This window comes from Theobroma umbraticum, unplaced genomic scaffold (assembly GCF_002168275.2).
Source record: "Theobroma umbraticum cultivar Fairchild unplaced genomic scaffold, ASM216827v3 scaffold_44.0, whole genome shotgun sequence".
Lineage (NCBI taxonomy): Eukaryota > Viridiplantae > Streptophyta > Magnoliopsida > Malvales > Malvaceae > Theobroma > Theobroma umbraticum.
Genome location: NW_018397255.1, coordinates 2,735,930 through 2,741,786, shown reverse-complemented (window position 1 = coordinate 2,741,786; position 5,857 = coordinate 2,735,930). Strand labels below are relative to the sequence as shown.

The following is a 5,857-nucleotide window of genomic DNA, read 5'->3' as shown; positions in this document are numbered from 1 at the left end:
TTGTTCCTTAATTTTTGTTTCTTCACAAATCTAACGTTATAATGAAAAAATACCGTAATATATAGCAAGTGTTACAAAGGAAGAAGAGTTTTATTCTTTAATTTTTTTTTTATTTTTTGAGAATTTTCCAAGTGGTAAGCAAAGGTTTTCCAAACTGATCAATTAGTCACCAGCTCATGCCAACAGGATGGTGGTAAGCAAGTCCATTCCATATATCGTCAGCCATGACATTCGCAGCATTTATTTCCCATGATTTCTCTTTTTATTTTCACAACAAATTAATTAGTGAATATATAGTAACAATATAGCTACATAATCACTGGGGAAAAAAAGAAGAAAACCTACTAATTTCTAATAGGTTGTATTGCCCTTTGGTGTACAGGTTGTCGACAGCAGTAGCAACCCTACCCTACAATTAGAAAGAGAAGAAAAAACTGTTTCTTCACATGCTATGAAAAATAAAGAATCGAGATAAAATTTAGCTTAATATGCATTACAGTGATTTCATCAATGTAATCTATAAAATTACAATCGGGTAATGACAATATGCCCCCCTAATGCAATCTATAGTTTAATTATTTTACCATTCAGTATGAATTTATTGGTGGGGAAAAGGAAAATTCTAACTGTGAAAGGCATTTCCACTTTTTCTCATTCATATCATGGAAACGTACTGAGCTGATTAGAGAAGTAAGCCATAAAAGTCTAACGGAGATTACTTAAAACTAAAAAATAAATAAATAAAGTCCCGCTAAGTTTTCTTAAACAGGCTATTCTCTTGATGTTTAATCCCATCATGACAAGGGAATTTTGATTTACACATATAGGAACATATATTTCATGGATATTGACTAGCCAACTACTACCCAAAGCAAAGATGTTGACCTCTAAAAAGTGCCACCTTCTCAAGCTCAAACCTTTTTATGATTTATATGATTGTGACCCATCCTTTATCCCCACGGCAATTGTAAGTCTGAGCTTTGAGGGAAATCGGAGTTTTAATTTACAAAATGGAAGTTTCGAGTGAACAAAAAATCAAAGTTTTGGCTTTACAAGAATTGTATGAAATTTTCCATCAAAATTTTCCACTTTGGCCAAACTCTTGTTTCGAAATCTTACTACATAAAACTAACTTATACCCCTACTCTTTGGTTTTTCACGCAATTGACTTTTACTTGTTTGATTGCCTCCAAGGAAACATGGTCAAGCCGGATGGCTTAAGTAACTAGATTATCTCATTGCACGGGAAGTAGGCAGCAGGATTTGAAAAATTCTTATTATGCTCTACTAGGTATTCCTTTTTCTCCCTCCTGTAATTTTCTTTGTTTGACAATTATGCTCTTTATGCGAAGCTGAACCCAGCTCTGACAAAGGAGAAAGCAGCCAGAGCAGAAAACTTAGCTTGGTCGGGTATATCTGCTACGACCGAATCAACACAGGTTGCATATAACAACTTAAAACAAGGCAGAGCTGTTGCCCTGTTTCCAGTTCTTGCATTATCTCAGAATCCGGCCTCCACCCCTCCTGTAAAGGACGTCCTAAATGGAGCTTTAGGGCCTAATTTGAAGTTCAATTAATGATCAATAGATAATCTTTCATACAGCTAGTTCAAATCCCGGAGGAAAGTGCCAGAAGTTTGAGTTTAATCACTATTGGATTAAAGGACAACAAAACAAGGAGTCATCTGCTAATGACAGCAAAATGTCCACGTGCCAAATGATCAATTGCAATCATAGGTGCCCCTATTATCCAAAAAACTTAACAAAAAAAACCAAAATAACAAGTAAAAAAAAAAAGAAACTGTTGAACATCAATTCTTGTATCATCCAAAATCAATTATGGAGTGGACCCAATTTAGGCATATAAAGTTGAAACAGGCACCTCCCCCTTGGCCCCTCCATGTTTCTTCCTTGCCTCTTCTCAAACTCGCACATTTAAGTTTTGTTCTGTGGACTACTACTACTTCGTACGTTTTGGTTGTGATGAAGTTGCAAAGTTGAAGATGTGATGAAGTTGCAAAGTTGAAGATGATCTTCTTCACAACCAATTCAATCAATTAATACGCACGCGTGCGGTGTAAATTGATTTATCGATAAGTCAAACTATACGATAAAAAAAAAATCAAAATTTTAATCATTAATATGAGACGATATTATTAATTGAGCCTTTGAAAAATTAAATATAAAAACTTAATTTAGTTGACGGTTTAATCGATTACTGTACATTAAATTGCGTGAAAGAAAATAAGGAGATTAAGTCTAGAGATGATTTGTGAGATGGTATACCAAATACAACCCAACAAAGTCAGAAACAAGCGTTATTTCAATCTTGTAGAAAAGAATTACCAAAAAGAAAAAGAATGGACAGATATCAAGGAGTATACGTATATGGCTTGCAACAAAAATCGGATAAATATCAGATTATTGGTTGGTTGGAAGAATGGAACAACAAAATTATAAGGCTGGCATGATTAAAGGAGGGAGCAAACAACAGCAGTAAAAAATTAAAACTGTAATGTTGAGATAGAAATAAACACGGTTACATGGGCCAAAATCAGCTGGAGGGGGGAAGGCAGAAAGAAGCATCTTCTCAAAAAGCACGAACATGAAAATGACGACTCAAAGTCATGAGCTCAAAACAACTGCACATGGAAGGGATACAGCTAGCTTATTGTGGCCCCTCTTGGAAACTCATCCTGTCAAATAGCTAAAAGGGGTACGGTGGAACATTTTCCACCACCTTGTTTTTCATCTTTATTGCTTCATAACTTGAAACATTGTAGCCTCTGGTTGATGAAAAAGATTCCGCTCACTGGGAGCAATTTTCTTTTTTACATTCATGCACATTGCCTAAAATTTGAGCATATCACGAAGTGAAGTCTTCCAACTTTAAGCTGTTTGGTTGTCCACATTAACGTATAAATTTTACAATCTTTTGGAAAGTTGAAGGCCTTTCTTTCTCATCTTTTTCCATTCCTCTCGACATGAACTTTGGCACTTGTCTTCGGATCAATCTGTTGCATGCGATGCACTGTCTCTACTGCCCAAAAATAAGGTTTTCAGCCAAACAGTCCTTGTCTGCTCTTATTGATGTGTCATAATTTCTACCATCTGCAAATATGTCTAAGATTGATACGTTTATGACTCACATTCTCCGTATGCATTTTTCCTTATCGTTTCTATTATGATCTTTACAAGATAACCGGGGGTCTGATGGGTTTCCTTTCCTCTCTTTTGTTCCGCTCAGCCAAAGGGAGTATGATGCGGTGGCCAAAAAGCTGCATAAGTTTGAAGCATAAAATATAATGAGAAACAAAGGCCATAAACTCTTCTCTGATATTTATAGCGTGCAGTTTGTATGATAAGAAATACTGGGAAATGATGCAATATCAATATTCAATAACAATTCAATGTTTCTCTAAATTAGGTTAAAAATTTATGGCATGTTTTTGTTTCCATATATTATTCTTGGTTCAGAGCAAATAAAACCAGACTCCATGTGAGGTTCTTCTTTTCTTTAAGTAGGTGGCCTGCCAAAAGTTAATCATGCTAGTCAGTTTCTTAAAGAGATTAGGAAACTAAAATTTAAGTGAAAAAAAGAGAGACCAAAGTGCATTTCTAATTTGATGACCACAAAAATCAAACAAAGGAATAAGAGCAATAAGTTATTAATCAGAAATTAGATTGATTTGGGTAATTAGTGGAGTGTCAACACGAACAAACTAATTAAGGATTTTGCTAAAAATTTGTTCAAATATTAGGTATAATAATATTTTTTGTATTAAATACGGTAGTTAGTAATTAATGTGATGAATTTCAACACATTAAAAAATATATTACTTAATACAGTAGTTTTAAAGAGTGCCTGGAAACACTTATCAACATAATCTATCAATCAAATGTTACTTATGCCACTTTAACCTAAACTAGTAATGGGAAGATATACGGTTTTCTTTTCCCTTTCTTATAAGGTCGATTTGTTTCAGACTTCCCAATCAACTATGAGATTTAGTGGGCCTTAAAATTTCAAAGATTTATTTATTTTTTCAATTATCGTTATAGAATTTTCTTTTAATTTTATGCATTATTCTACTAAGCTTGTTGGTTATTTTATGCTACAAGAGTTTTATTTTTAGGTACAATTTATTCTTTTTTTCACGATAATAAATTTAATTTTTTGTTACATTATTTGAGGTACTGTTAAAAGGTTTTTTAACAGCATTCTTTTTACCTTTTAATTATTTGGGCTTCATCATAAAAATTTTTGACAATATTTTGAATAAAATGCAGATGTAGAGATTGGCACACAAACTATGACTACACTTTATTATTATTTTTTTAAAGATGTTTTCATTAGCACTAAGTTGCCATACCATTCAAAGTCTTTAGCAGTCTTTAACTGTTTGCTAATGACTACACTTTATTAATTGTCCTTAAAGGTCAAAATTACAAGTTTTAATAGCAACATATTTTTAAATTTTTCGATTCATAAATATATGTGTTACATCAAATATATATAGAAACATATTCCAGAAATTTTCTCAGAATGAAAGACCAATTATTAATTACAAGACTGAATGGCAAAAGGGAGAATAGGAAAAAAAAAATGAAGTCAGAGGGGAATGGAGTTCTAGAAAGCATTGAAAAACGTGAGAGTTTGGACTAGCAACATGGAGGTTCAGTGCATTTTGCAAATTGCAATTGCAAACATTATTAGTTTGAAATAATTGGTTGAAGGACAATGACTTCGAGTGGGGAGAAGGATGAATCAACGCATTTATGCGCCTGTTTCGTATTGAGAGCGACAATTCAGAGTCAAATCTATACATCTGCTTCCATTTGGCAAATACAGAACAAAATGATCTTTCATTTTTGCTTCTTTCGGTATTCTAATTTTTCTTTTTCTTTCGAATACAGTCACCGGCCAAGGCCTAGCCCTTGCTCTGTCATATCAAAAAGAGTTAAGAGCAAGAAATGTCGAAGCAAATACATTGTACAGAGGAAAGGGGCGGATTCGGCGGTTTCCATTGAACCAAAGAGATTGAGAGACAAACTAAATTTGAAGTTGTAAACTTTTATCGCCCACTACTTACCTGTCAAAGCGAATTGATTATGTGATATCGTACGTCATATTATCGAATTCTTTATATAGTAATTATTACGACATATGCAAATGAAAAATTCTTATGTCCTTTTACTAATTCCTTCTCATCTTTAAGACTAGCGAAGTAAGGACATTTTCATACATCAATAGGAATTATTTGTCAAAGTGATGGTGCTATTATAAAAAAGACAGCAAAAGAAAAAACGTTATCGACTCATCTTTAAATCCATAAGGGTTCCCTATTGATGAGGATTTGTCCATATATATTGTGATTACGATCATGCATGCGTGTATGTTTTCTCTTTCTTTCTCCTGAATGTGGTCCAGTAACCCTGCATGATCATGACTTGCCAGGACAGTGCAAAAAGGAGAGAAAGAGAGTGCTAGAGACAACACCGATTTTCAAAAAATGACCCATGTAGCTCTCTAGCCTCGTGAAACATCATATTTTTTTTTATTTTTAAATGTAAAGGAATTTAATGTTACTTCTGTTAGGTTTCCATGAGTTCATTTGATTCCTTCTCAACAATGTTAGCCATATGCTTAGTTATAAGACTTGTTTGCGGTAGTTAACCAACCGGCTCACAATTTTCTTCCAAATTTTCATTCTTCTTATAATTCAATGGCTGACTGTTGAATTGAATTAGTACACAGACCGCCCCCACAAATTAATTATAAAATATAATCATGAATTGTCAAATTATAAAATTTAATCAAGAATTGTCAAGTGAATATATATATATATATATATATA

General features: G+C 33.4%; 1 long non-coding RNA gene across 1 annotated transcript; it reads right to left on the bottom strand.

Moving 5' to 3' along the window:
• Window positions 1–201: 201 nt before the first annotated feature.
• LOC110410082 (uncharacterized) lies at window positions 202–923 on the bottom strand. The gene is made up of 3 exons (XR_002444635.1): window positions 886–923; window positions 346–409; window positions 202–258 (listed from the first exon to the last, which is right to left on the bottom strand). It is a non-coding gene; the product is annotated as an uncharacterized LOC110410082 (long non-coding RNA).
• Window positions 924–5,857: the final 4,934 nt, after the last annotated feature.